The 12969-nt window shown below is 53.1% G+C and overlaps 1 long non-coding RNA gene across 1 annotated transcript; it reads left to right on the top strand.

Moving 5' to 3' along the window:
• Positions 1-3642: 3642 nt before the first annotated feature.
• Positions 3643-6346, top strand: LOC118992999 (uncharacterized). Its single transcript, XR_005067759.1, has 2 exons — positions 3643-3745; positions 5584-6346. It is a non-coding gene; the product is annotated as an uncharacterized LOC118992999 (long non-coding RNA).
• The last annotated feature ends 6623 nt before the right edge of the window (positions 6347-12969 follow it).

A 12969-nucleotide genomic window follows, 5' to 3' on the forward strand; every position in this document is an offset into this window, starting at 1 on the left:
CCTCTCCAGCGTGGGTTCCATTTGGTGCAGTGAAGATGGACACAGGCCTCGGAGCTGGTCAGAAATGGTTTTCAGTGCTCACTCCGCCGTTTAGCAGCTGTGGGACTCGGGATGCGGTCTGACCTTCACGTCCACGTCTTTCCAGTGGACATGGCACTGACACCTAATTACTGGGAACGTTATTCAACAAATCTTAATTTCTTTCTCAGAGAATCCTTTTTAAAGAGCTAGGAGGTGTCTGCGAGGCAGCATTTCTGATTTGCACATTGTTTTGTCCGTGGAAGTGCAATTGACAAAACCCCAAGGACTTCTGGAAACACAGGTGGGTTCTGGTGTCGTCAGACCGGGCTGCTCCGTTGGCCCAGATCTTAACCCCGCAGTTTGCCCAGTTGTTTGCCCACCAGCCCACATGATATGAAAAGCTCTCCACTCTTTCTGCTGCTTGCCACGCTCCTGGGCTGCTCCACGGGCCCTCCTCCCAGTCCCCTCGGGTGTGCCTCCACACCAGCCCCCATTTTCCCAAGCACCAGTCTCACTGTGTGGGTGAAACCTGTGACCACTTCAGTGGAAAAGGCATTCCTTCCCTCTTCTGGGCTTCTCCACCCCTTACTGCCTCTCGCTCACTCCTTTCCTACTCTTTCCTGTGCGGCGCCTGCTTTCTCACCGGCGTTCTGTGAAAATTTTCCCTGATAATTTTCCCTGATAATGGTAGCCTCCAGTTCCACGACTAGGCAAGCTGTCTTTGTCCCCCCCCGGGTTGCTATAACAAAAATACCACAGACAGCATAGCTAAACAACAGACGTTTATTTCTTACAGTTCTGGAGGCTGGGGGTTGTGTCCAAGAGCAATAGGTGCTGACAGATCCATGTTTGGTGAGAGCTCACTTCCTGGTTTGCAGCCGGCTGGTTTTGATTGCATCACCACGTGTTACAGAGCAGAGAGAGAAGCAAACTCCCTTCTGCGTCTTCTTGTACAGGCTGTCATCCCAGTCGCAAGGGCCCCACGCTCATGACCTAATCACCCCCGAAAGGCCCGACTTGCTACCGTAACATTGAGGGTTAGGATTTCAACATAGAAATTCTGAGGGGGCACAGACATTCAGTCTATAGCAAGCTACTTATTTCTGTACTTAGTTTCTCTCATTTTCCCTAGCAGAATTAAGTAATCAGGGCTATTGCAGCAACTTCACGTTATAAACCCTGTTCATATTATCTGCCTAGTAACACGGTAAGATCTGTTCTTGGATCTTGAAAAAAAATTTCTGCAGCCCTCCAGTCCTCAAACGTGAGCCATGCACAGAAAACTGGGAATAGAGTACTGTTCATTTATTCATTATCATGACAGTGCTCAGAAAAAAAATTTCATGAGCCCTTCTGCCTCTCCAGCCTGCACCTCCCTGCACCCCCAGCCTCTCTGTTTTATCTGTGCTCCTTACATTGTTTCAAACAACTGGGTGGATTTTACCTGCTCCACCATACCATCACTGCTGCAGGCTTCTCTGGCTACCATTTCCTGCTCCTTTGGTGTGGTTTTGTTTGCTGCTGGGATACCCAGGGCTGTGGCTTGCTTCTCTGGAGAGACCCATCTGCATCCTCAGCCTCTGACTAGCCTACCCCAGGCCCTCGGCCTCCTTAGCTCCACGCACAGTCCAAGAGCTCCAGGTACTTTCCAGCCCTGTGCCAAACAGGCAGTTTTAACCCTCTCCTGTTCTGTGCAGGAACCTCTGACCAAACTGCTTCCGCTGAACTGAGACACACATAGGCGGTCGCACTGAAATGCGCGGATGTGTCTAGATGACTGTTCTGGGCAGAACACAAGATAAAGGGTATACTTCCTGGCCTGAGGCATAAACACCACATGTATTTTTCCCTTCTCAGAAGGGATATTTTTCATGCTTGTAATGAAGTGTGCTCAGAATATATTCTCTTCCAGAATATAAGGTCAGGCCGAGGTTTTTCCTTCTTCTGTTTTATACAAGTGAATCAAAATAGTATAAACAAAGCATGCTGTTAAATATTTTACACATATGCCCGCAGATGCAATTCCAGAGCTGACTTCTTCTGGGGTAGTTGTTGTTGGTTTAGGGGAAAGACTCTATGACTTCAGAGTCTTTGGGTTAGGAAAAACACAGAAATAGTTTTCTAGAAATTATGAGGATTTCCATTTAGAAGTCCTCAAGTTTGAAGGGTACATAACTGAAGAATGCTAAAAATACAGACTTTTGAGGGGGATCTTACTTATGAGCCTCCTGTTTTTGTGCCTTCTTTCCAACTGATGGAAGAATCAAGGAAAATGTCAGAGGGGGGATTAAGCCTTCCCTGCAGGGTAGCCCTGGAATAGGTCCTTGCCCCTCGTGACATTCCCCAAGGGCTGGCCCTGCAGAGATGAAGTGTGTGTGTGTGAGTGTGTGCATGGCACATAAGCAAATGTGTGTATATGTATACATACAGACATATGAGTATACACACACCTCTGCGTGTGAAATTTACTTTTTCTTCTCCATGCATCTATTTCCGCCCTCTGCCTCTGCACTTAGGCTCATTTTTGTAAACCCCCTTTGGTCCTCCTCCACCCCTTGTAATTCAAAGGGGCTTTCGTCCCCTTCCCCACCCCCACGCCCACCCCCATTTTCTGTGTGAGTGTTAACTCATCTTCACTTGTGACAGGATGTATTCAAATTAAATGCTCAAAAAGTTCAGAGACTGGTTTTCATCCACCTCCAGTCTGGGTTTTCTCACCCACGATGCTGCATCTTAGGGGAGGTAGCTATCACTTTGGAAGGTCGGCCGCAGTCACCGGGTGACTGACTGGCATGGCGGGAACGGGGAGCGGCCAGGAGAGAAGCATCTTGCTCTTCCCTGTGATTTACTACAGGAAAAAGGCAGCTGCTCAAATCAGGCCGCGGGGAGAAAGGCCTGGCCCCCCACTCAGTACCTACAGTGGGGCGGGGGGTCAGTGTCTGCCCACGGGACACCCACCCTCCTGTACTCCTTCCGGCCCTGCTTTGAGGGGAGGCAGAGGCAGCTGTGACTGTAATAACTACAATGGACAGATAGTTGTGCAGACAAAGCATGGCATTAGTAAGGGGCTCGGTGGACACCAGCAGTCCTCTGCCTCTGCCAGCGACCTGGAGGGGACCCCAGCTGAAAGCTAATTCAGTGTGACCGACCGGCCCAGGATCCAGAAAACGTGAACACTCAGAAAAGGGAGACTTGTCTTAGTTTGCTCTCACTTCGGTGATGAAGGACCGTAGACTGAGTGGTTTAAACAACAGGAATCTGTTTTCTCTCATTCTGCTGAAGCCTCTTTCCTTGGTTTCCTGGGGGTGGCCTTCTCTCTGTCCTTGCGTGGACTTCTTTCTGTGTGTGTGGGTCCTCATTTCCCCTTCTTATAAGGGCACCAGTCTTATTGGATTCAGGCCCACCCTAATGACTTGATTTTGACTTAATTACCTCCTTTTTTTCTTTTTAGAGAGAGTGGGGAAGGGAGGAGCAGAGGGAAAGAAACATTGATGTGAGCGAGAGACATTAATTGGCTGCCTGTCCCATATGCACCCCAAATGGGGACTGAACCTGCAACTCAGGAATGTTCCCCAACCAGGAATTGAATCTGTGACCTTCTGCTTTGCAGGAAGACCCCCAACCAACTGAGCCACACGGGTGAGGGCATTAGGTGGGATTCATAATACCTGTGAGCCCTGGCTTCTTCTGCTGAGAAACAAGGACAAAATCCGTACACCTCAGGGTAAGCCTGAGGATTCAGTGAGATGATGTCAAAGATGATGTGATACCTGACTCAGTGCCCAGTTCCCCTATCTGGCCTCTTGACTCACTGGCTTCTCTGAAGTTCCCAAGGACATACCCACCCAGAGATCAGACAGATGCATTTATTTCTGATGAGATGAGCAATGAATTGCCCGCTGGGTCAGTCACTATACCCACCTCGTGACATCTCAGAACCTCCAAGGAACGATGTCCTGGGGGCCTCATTTCTTCCTAGTCCCCAGAGCAGCGTTTTCCCCTGCTGGGCTGCACTTGGGGAGGGCTGGGGAGGCTCATCTCCAAAGGCACTTCCTCAAGAAGTTGGGGGAGAGGCGGAGTGGCCTCAGACTGAAATCATAACTGAGACCAAAGCCACTTGCATGAGTTACCAGCTTCCAGTCATGAATGATTTCCCAGGTTGGGGAATGACCTGTGACCTATGAGGAGAGGCAGAAGCAATTGCTGAGAGCAGTTTCAGAGAGTAAAGAAAGGGAAGGAGACAGGTGGGGAGAGTTCTGGGTGCCCTGGGCAAGCTTGGCTGTCCTTGCTCTAGATGGCAGTGTGTAGAGGACGTCCCTGAGAACAGGCGAGGAGTTTCTCAGTCAGAGGATGGTGGCAGGGCTGCTGGAGTCAGTGCCTTCCAAGGCCCACCCCCACGACTCTGCCACATTCACACCCCCTGAGGGCTCCGGTGGGCAGCACCCTCTGGCAGAGACGTGATGAGAAAGGAGAGGCCAACCACGTGGAGGGCTTTGCCTGGGGGCAGCTGGCCCTTGGGCAGCTGGGTGCTCAACCAACTCCCTGTTGCCACTGCTAGTGCCCATCTTCTTCAGGAGGCGTGTCAAGGGGAAGAGGTGGCAGAGAAACAAGCTTGTTTTGCTTGGCGGGGCTGGCTGTCTTAGAGTCGTCTGAGTGCCGTGTACTCAGAAGTACCCCCTTTCTTCCCAACCCGACAGAAAAAGACAGAGGTTAAATAAGCACTGCTCATTCCGCAGCTGAGCGTCTTTCTACAGCTTTGCTGGGAAGTGGGGAAGGAAAGACTGGTGTAAAGGGGGCTTCCTGGCCTCCCCCAGTGTAGCCATTAAGACAGAGGCGTCTCAGCCCCACCGTTCCCCAGCCAAGCCTGACTGTGTGTCTGGAGGCCTTTCCCCACCAGCCAGCACGCCCTGTAGTCGGTTTGGTAACCTTACCCTGAGCCTGCCCAGGGGGCAGGCCTGGCTCTCACCAAGATTTCTACGACAGATCTCTCCTGGGCCTGGGCTCTTGCTGCCTGAACCTTGTTTCTTGGCTGTGTCTGGGGGGTGGGGGTGGGGGGCAGGGGTGGGCCAGATGCTGCTTATTGAACCCCCACCTCCTAGAGGGAGGGCTGCTCCACCCGTTTGGACCCAAAGACCCGGCACCCCAGAGTGACCCCCCTCTGCATGTCAGTGTCGGCAGGAGGTGTACTGGGGCAGCCACACTGTCCACCGACCACTGAAATTTGTAGTTCCTGCCCTTCCCTTCCCCTTCACCTAGTGACCCGCTAAACTACAGTGGCAGGCCACCAGCCAGCCACTGTGGAGTCGAGCACGCCTCCTGGCCGAGCCCCCACACCTTAGGACCTGGGAGAATGTCAGCACAGGAGACACACGCAGCAGTGGGCTTCAACTGTGGCTCCACCTAGAGCCATCTGTGACTTCTCCCCCGCTCTTCTTTGACCCCCCTACCTCCCTGGCAGCCTGTTCTCCTGTCTCCCTCTTCCCAAGCCTTTTGGCTTTTACTATCTCTCACCTGGAAATTGCACCAGTCTCCTAACTTGACCTCCGCCTCTTCTTGCTGCAGTGAATCCTACCTGCTGCTGAGGCATCGATCTTCGTAAATGCAGCCTGGAGTGTATTGCCTGACCGCGAATGTCCGGTGACTCTCTGTTGCTGGCTGCACTCCAGGAGTCTACAGTGGAACCTCCACCTCTCCCCCACCAGCATCTCCGCCCCTCCCTTTGTCTGGAATCACCCTTGGCCCTGTGTCTTCCCAGGATGAGCCCTGTGTTTTCTTTCCCAAGTGCTTTGGCTCACACTGTTCTCTCCACCCCAAATGCCCTCCTCCTGGATCTCTTGAGACAGTCGGAGAAAAATCTCGCCAGGCTGTGAGCATGCCTGTGCGAGTGTTCTGTCTGTGTGATGCCCAGTCCACTCCCACTAGGGCCCATCTGGGGTTACGCAACCCCACTGGAGTGATGCAAACCCCAAGTAACAACCCGTCTCAGGGGAGACTGCAAACTTCACTTTGAATCAGTTGGAAATTTAGACAAAACTTCCTCTCCACATTACTTACCTCTGACCCTTTCGCTTTCAGTTCGTGGAGACTCACTGACCTTTCCGAAACAATGTAGGGACTCTCTCTGCCTGGCGAGCCGTCAATTCCTGTCTGTGCATTTAGACTACACTGGCAATCTGTGTTCCATGGCACAATGAAATTCTATGTTTCCTTGATTTTCCAGCCTAAAGTAATCATCGTTCCTTTTGAACGCCTTCATCATTTTGTCTGTTCTCTTGAAGGACTCCCTTATCTTTCCATATTCATTCACTAAACAAATATCGGGGCATTGTTGTTATACCGAGCACTGTTATTTACCCTGGGTTCTGGTCGGGAGCAAAACAAGTAAAGATAAAAGAGCCCTGACGTCATGGAGCTTACATCGTCCACAGGTCGAAGCAGACGATAAACAGAAAAATGTAACATATGTAGTAAGTTAGATGTTGAATCTAACTCACGGAGGAAATAACACCGGATAGAGATACAAGGCTGGGAGGACGGTGAAAGTTTTAAGTAAGCAGGTCTTGGACATTCAACCCAAGCTGATTTGTATATGCTCCATTCTTAGGATCTTTGGGGTAAATAATCGCTACCGAGTTTCATGTAATTGACGGAGGCCACTCCCCCTAATGAGAGTATCAGGGAATGATCAAAGCCAGATTCTGTTTACCATGTTTATTAACTGAATCATTGTTAGCAAAGCGGGCCCCACATTTTCCATGCGCCCTGTTTCGAACTCCCGCAGACCTGCTCCCGTTTCCGACGTTCGGCGCCTTACCATTGGCATCGGCCCCCACCAGTCCTTTCAGATCAGTGTCTGGACACGGGGAAGAGCAGGGCCCAAGTCTCCCCCGATGGGCGCAGGGGCCAGGACTTCCAGACAGGACGTCTTTTCCACCTGCTGTCTGCCCCTTTTCATCGACAGTGCTCCTCACGCCCCATTCACATGACAGCAGGGAGTGTCCCAGAGTCCCCAGATGCTGGTGGCCAACTATTGGACGAAATCCCCCCAAAATCATTTTAATTTTACCAAAAAAAAAGCGCCAATCCTTCCCTTGGAGCATACAACTTAACATGGTTCTGATTTCACCACTAAAGACTGTTCTTTTAAGTTGAGTGCGCTAATTAGCACGATGTGGATGGTGGCCCGAGAGCGGGTAACAGAGACGACGGAGCATCGGAGCAGCGGTGTCGGAGTGCGGCCCTGCGGGGAGAACGCCGGCGGAGCGCTCTCAGTGGTTTGTGAACAGACGATCTCTAGAATTAGAGCTTAAATGAGCTGGCACAGGCAGACTCCACTGAAATATTTTACAGTAAATTACCAACATCGTAACAGGTGTGGAGGGAAGACCTCACGGGGTAAGCGACCTATAGAAAAACTGGGAGGTGGTGGGGAGGGAGCCCTGTGTCTTTGGGGGAGCATTCGGGGCTGTGGGAAGAGCGAGAGACTCTCTCCGAGGCAGGGGTGTGCTGCACCTGAGTGAGGAAGAGCAAGGAGGCCAGTGTGGCTGAGTCATGGAGGGAGGGAGGGAGGGAGGGGACAGTAGCAGGCGGTGCCAGGAAGATAATCATAGGGCCGGCTCTCCCAGGGCCTTGCAGGCCTTTGGAAGTGGGAGGGGGACCACTGAGAATTTAATGGAGGAGTGACGTGAAATGCATTAGTTTTTCACAGAATCCATGAAGTGACTGTATTGACAATGGTCTAGTGAGTACAAAGGCCAAAGCGAAGAGACCAGTTAGGGACCTGTTGACATAGTCCAGGTGAGACTGGGGGGGGGGGTGCAGGGGTGAGAAGTGGTTGGATTCTGTGTCTATGCAGAAGGCAGAGCAGCAGACTCTGGCAACGGGCTGGAGATGGGCCGTGCAAGAAAGGAGGACCCGACGTTGACTCAGGGTGTTTGGGCTGAGCAGCCAGAAGGCTGTGGGTTACTGAGGCGGGCAGACTGCAGGAGAAGAAGGTGCTGGGGCGCGGCGAGGTTCGGATGTCAGTTTGGTGAGTCTGGAAGGTGAGTGGCGACGTGGCGTGTACAGTTGCAAGTAGGAGTCTTCCACTGAAGACAGGATGGTCAGGAGCTACGCTCTCGCGTGATCAGCATGAGGCAGGTGCGCAAAACCATGAGCCTGGATGAGGTACCCGGAAAGCGAGACAGAAAAGAGATCCCCGGACCGAGCTCTGAGACTCCAGCATTACGAGGACAGGGAAGAACCGACAAAGGAAGTCTGAGGAGGAGCCACCAACCAGATGGCAGGAACACCAGGAGGCTGTGTCCTGGGAACCGGGGAGGAAATGATCGGGGAGGGCAGCGGTCAACTGTGAGGCCGAGGAGAGAGCCGACCTCTGGGCTTCACAGCGTGGAGCTCGCTGGTGCCCTTAGGAGAAGGGACCCACACAAGCAGAACTGGAGGCAGCGAGTGTAAACTGCTGAAAAGGGGAAGAGAAAAACACAAGGTAAGTCCCTTCCGGGTGCTGTTTGCTCTAGGCCAGGCCCATGTTTCTCGAACATCGATTACAGACCACGGAAGGGTGCCCAAAGCGCGAGCCTGGAGCCAGGCCTCCCCCTGGGAGGAAGCACCCAACAGATGAAGCCCATCCACAGACAGGGCCGGGTATTCGGATAATGGACAACATCTGGTTCTGTGGGAGCAGAACCAGGCAGAGAAAGGCTTTGGGGAGGCTGGGGGCAGCGGCATCTGAACTGCTCTCCAGGGAAGGGGGTGGCGGCCCAGCCGAGCAGGGAAGCAAGATGTTCTCAGCAGAAGGAAGGTGGTAGTCAGGGTGTGAGCTTGAAATATCTGGAAGGGGTACCGTGAGGATGGTGGGAGTTGAGTTTGTTAAGGTTGTAGACCACACTGATAGTGACCTTGTGTGTAATTTGAACTTATATTCTACAATCGGAAACTCTGATGGTTTCTAAGTCTTGGAGTGACAGGGTTGGTTTGCATTTTGGTAGGAGACACCTGGGGTTGTAGGTAGGAACCGGAGGCAGCGAGGCCCCCAGGAGTTTTTGTAGCAGTCTAGGCAAGAAGCCGAGGGCCCAGTGGAGGGCAACACAGTGAGGAAGTCAGGAGGGGAAGGATGCGGTGAAAGCCGCAGGGCCGAGAGCCTCTTGAGATGGGGACTCGGGAGAGCGAGGCACGGATGACTCAAAGGTTTCTGGCTCAAGCTGGGCAGATGGGTTGATGAATCTTTTCGTCTCCATGGTACTTAACTCACAATATAGACTTGTGAAAACTCTTCCTTGGTTGTTCGCACTCAAATATGAAAAACCTAAAAGAGCTTTGAAATCACTGTAAGAAATCAGCACCGCCCCCCCAGCCCCCGCCCACACACGTACAACGTCCTTGTTCGTGAAGGCGATCGGCCGTGTTCGGTGCAACTGGCGACTATGAGAGCAGCGGGCAGGGTACTGTGAGCTGAGCGCTCACTTCTCCCTGAGGTGCAAAGGCAGCCCTGTGGAGTGGGGGAACCATCTCGAGTCCCCAAAACTATCGGCACTATGCGACACAAAGCATTATCGTATGTGATTCAGAGGGGAGTACTCTGGAAGTTCAGAGAAGAGAAAGACCTCACAAGACATTCGGATAGGCTCTGAGGGTAGGCAGGTTAGGACAGGTGTGGTAACAATTAAAAATATCTGCCAAGCATTTGTTACAAGCCAGGAGCTGTTGTAGGCGCTGCCTTAACCCAGTTCCTCCTCACCGTGGGCTTATGGGGTTGGGTCCTGTGATTACGCCCCATTCGCAGATGAGAACAGTGAGGCACGTGGAGCTGAGGGCACTTCTCTGGGTATCCTGGTAGGAACTCACAAGAGGAAATGCCAGGATTGTGACTCAAGTGTCTGGCTCCAGGGTCCTACTTCTGAGCCTCCTCCCTACTGCTCCCTGGTGGGTACAGGTGGAGGGGACAGAAATAGCACGAGAGGGGGCTCCAGTGGGGGTCTGGGGTACAGTGAGCTCCCTGACTGGCCCAGAGTAGCTGTGGGGGGCAAAGCAGGAGGCAGGCTCTGTCAGGCTGTTGACAGGCAGCTTCCAGTCACCAGGACAGGTGACTGTCAGAGGGAGGTGCTTCTGAGCCTGGAAACCACAGGGGAGAAACAGAAGCAGGAGGTGAGAGGGGTTGCAGTTAAGGGACCGTGATCACCAAAACCCCCGAGGGGGGAGCAAGGAGGAGAACCAGCCATGGCTTAGCCAACAACAGTGTCACAGCAGGCGCTGGGAGGGAACCCACCCCTGCAAAGGATGCCCCCCAGAGAGAACAAGCAGCTCCTCACCATTAGCCTGGCGGTGGGGAGTAGGGCTCCCTCTTGGGACTCTCTCTGAGCCCGAGGGGCCTGAGCTCTTTGAGGTGAGAGCTTGTCTCTCAAGCTCAGTGAATGAAGCTTCTTTCAGGTGCAGATTCCCCCCTCCTTTTCATCACATCCTCTGGAGCTGCAGGAAGAAAAGCAGCCCAGGAATAGTGCAGTGTGGGGGAGCGTGTGTACAGGCCTTTGATCCCCCCTCCTCTGTCTCTTACATAACCACCCTGCTCGGCTTCCGGCCCTCTGTAGCTCAGGGGTCCCTGTGGAAGACTGTGTGTTTCTGCTGCAAGCGACTGCCCGGAGGGGCCACCGGCCTGTGTGCGTCACAGCCTCTGCAGCTCAGCGCTGAAGGCAAAGCTTCTGACTCACCCCAGCCCTGAGCTCTGCAGAGCAGCTGGCTAGCTGCCTGGCCCAGCCACTCAGCCTCTGAGGATGGCTGGGACTGCATGGCCGAGGTGCCTGTCTAGCCCCCCTCCTCTGGTGGGCCCAACTGCTGGGGCAGAAGATCCCAAACTAGTTTTGAAATAATCATGGTGTTACCCATTAGCTACAAAAACTTCAAGACTCCCAAATGGGTCAGGCCCTGCTCTAGGTGGTAGAGGCATAGCTGCAAATGAAACGAAGGAGCAGCCCTGCCCCGCCTCCCCCCCCCCCACACCCCGCCCGAGCTCATGTTCTACTGGATGAATGAGTGAAGTTAAGCAGATTCTTAAGAACTCCAGACTTAAGTTGGTGATGAGGGGCATTCTATCATCCTGTGTCTCGTGGTCCCCACCTCTACCTCCTCCCCCAATCTTGGCCTGCCCCTCCTTGTCTTGGTCACTTGGGGAGTTGGCACAGATTACAGGGCAAAGCTCAGATTAGATTCAGGTCTACAGGCCTCTTTATCTATCTGCATAAATGCCCAGCTCAGCCAGCAGAAGAGACATGAGACTCTCCTCCAGCCTAGTTTGGGGCAGGCCTTGCAAAGGAAGAGGGTTTGAGACTCGCTCAGCCAGAGGGAGACAGAGGTGACTCAGAAAGATCATCCAGTGATAGCTCAGGCACGAGCCCTACTCAGTTTGAGTTTAGGTTGGTTCAAACCGCAGGTCCTGGGAAACACATTTGTGAGCAAACCTGGCTGGTGGATTGGGAGACTGGTACATTTTGGAATCCACACTCCTGCTTGCTCTGTTTACTGTTTGAAATCCAAACTGGAGACTGCAGGGGAGAGGACCTGGAGGAAGCCGTGGGGCTCTGGTGCATTCCGGGACAGCATGTCCTGTGTCCCGCAAGGTCACGCTACCTGGAAAAGGCCCTGTGGCACCTGAAGGCACAAAGCATGAACCGAGGGCAGTAGAATTGTGCCAGGCATTACATGTGCCTGGGATTCTTTCTTCTGGCCACAGCACCATGACTTCCCTCAGTCCTGGTGGAACTGTCAGCCAGCTTGCGATGGATGCCACCACCAGGCTGGCCTGGCAGACCCTCCCTCCTGAGCAGACATGAGGTCAGCTGGCATGGATTTGCCCCAATGGGCCTGTTGACATGAAGCTGCCACTCAGGTCCCAGATGGCTCTGGTTCCTGTCCATTCAGAGTTTGATTGCTCAATTCTCTTTCCTATTCTGGGAACTACCCTGTGTCTGTCCAAAAGGGTTGTTTTCTTGCCTAGATTATCCAGACTATATTCTGTTGCTGGCCACCTCCGAACCCTAAGTGATAATAAAGCTAATCGGCAGCTTGTCCCCGGATCTAGCCCTGCACAGGGAGAGGCTGGCACAGAGCCAGTCAGGCTTGCAGGTCCTCAGAACCCTGCTCTCCCCAGTGACTGTGCAGCCTGGACACAGGAGGGTTCTGCGGGCAGAGCTTCTGCTTAGCGGCACCATGTCGTCCATGGAACAGCTGGCCTGTCCCCACTCTTCTGCATGGGGTGTGGTCGGCGTTGCCTTGAAGAACATTCCTTCGTGGACCCCACTTTCCAGAATATTCATTTTATTTTGCCTGAGTCCTCCATGGAGAGGACAGGTCCTTTTAGCGTTCGCCCGGCATGCAGCCTGGCCTCCCAGCTCTGCCTTCTTACGAGGCCAGGCTCCAAGAGGGCCGTCCCCCTCCTTGCCCTCCTCTCTTCCCAGCCAGTCACCCCAGAGCCCTGGAGCTGGGTTAGGGCTAGGAGACAAGGAGTGTAAAGCAAGAGAGGAGAGAAGTAGACCAACCTACTGGCTGCAGCTCTGCCACTGCCAGGGTCAGGGTCAGCCTTTGCTCCCTGTTACATCACCACTGCGCACCCCCTGCCTCCCGGTCAGTGTTGCATGAATGCGAGTTCTTCTCAAAAGAACCTGCTCCATAAGAGGGTGAGCTGTCTAGGGGCCCTCGTTTTTCTCGCTGAAGCCCCGTGACACCCTGTTTTTGAACCTCTCTGGCTGCTGCACCCGTCATTTCCATTTTAGCACATGCTGCCCGGGAGGTAGGAAGCACTCTCCTTCAATGTGTTCAGGTCGAATTTGGAAGACCATGTAACAGGAACTTGGGTTCTAAGGGGACCCAAGTTCAAGGTGGGACGTTCAGCGAAATGAACTCCAATATTCCTTCTAACTTCAGGTCTGATTATTCTATATCTATGTCTTGCTTTTTAAC

The sequence above is a fragment of the Sturnira hondurensis genome, unplaced genomic scaffold (assembly GCF_014824575.4).
Source record: "Sturnira hondurensis isolate 20B ecotype Veracruz unplaced genomic scaffold, ASM1482457v3 Scaffold0008640, whole genome shotgun sequence".
Classification (NCBI taxonomy): Eukaryota; Metazoa; Chordata; class Mammalia; order Chiroptera; family Phyllostomidae; genus Sturnira; species Sturnira hondurensis.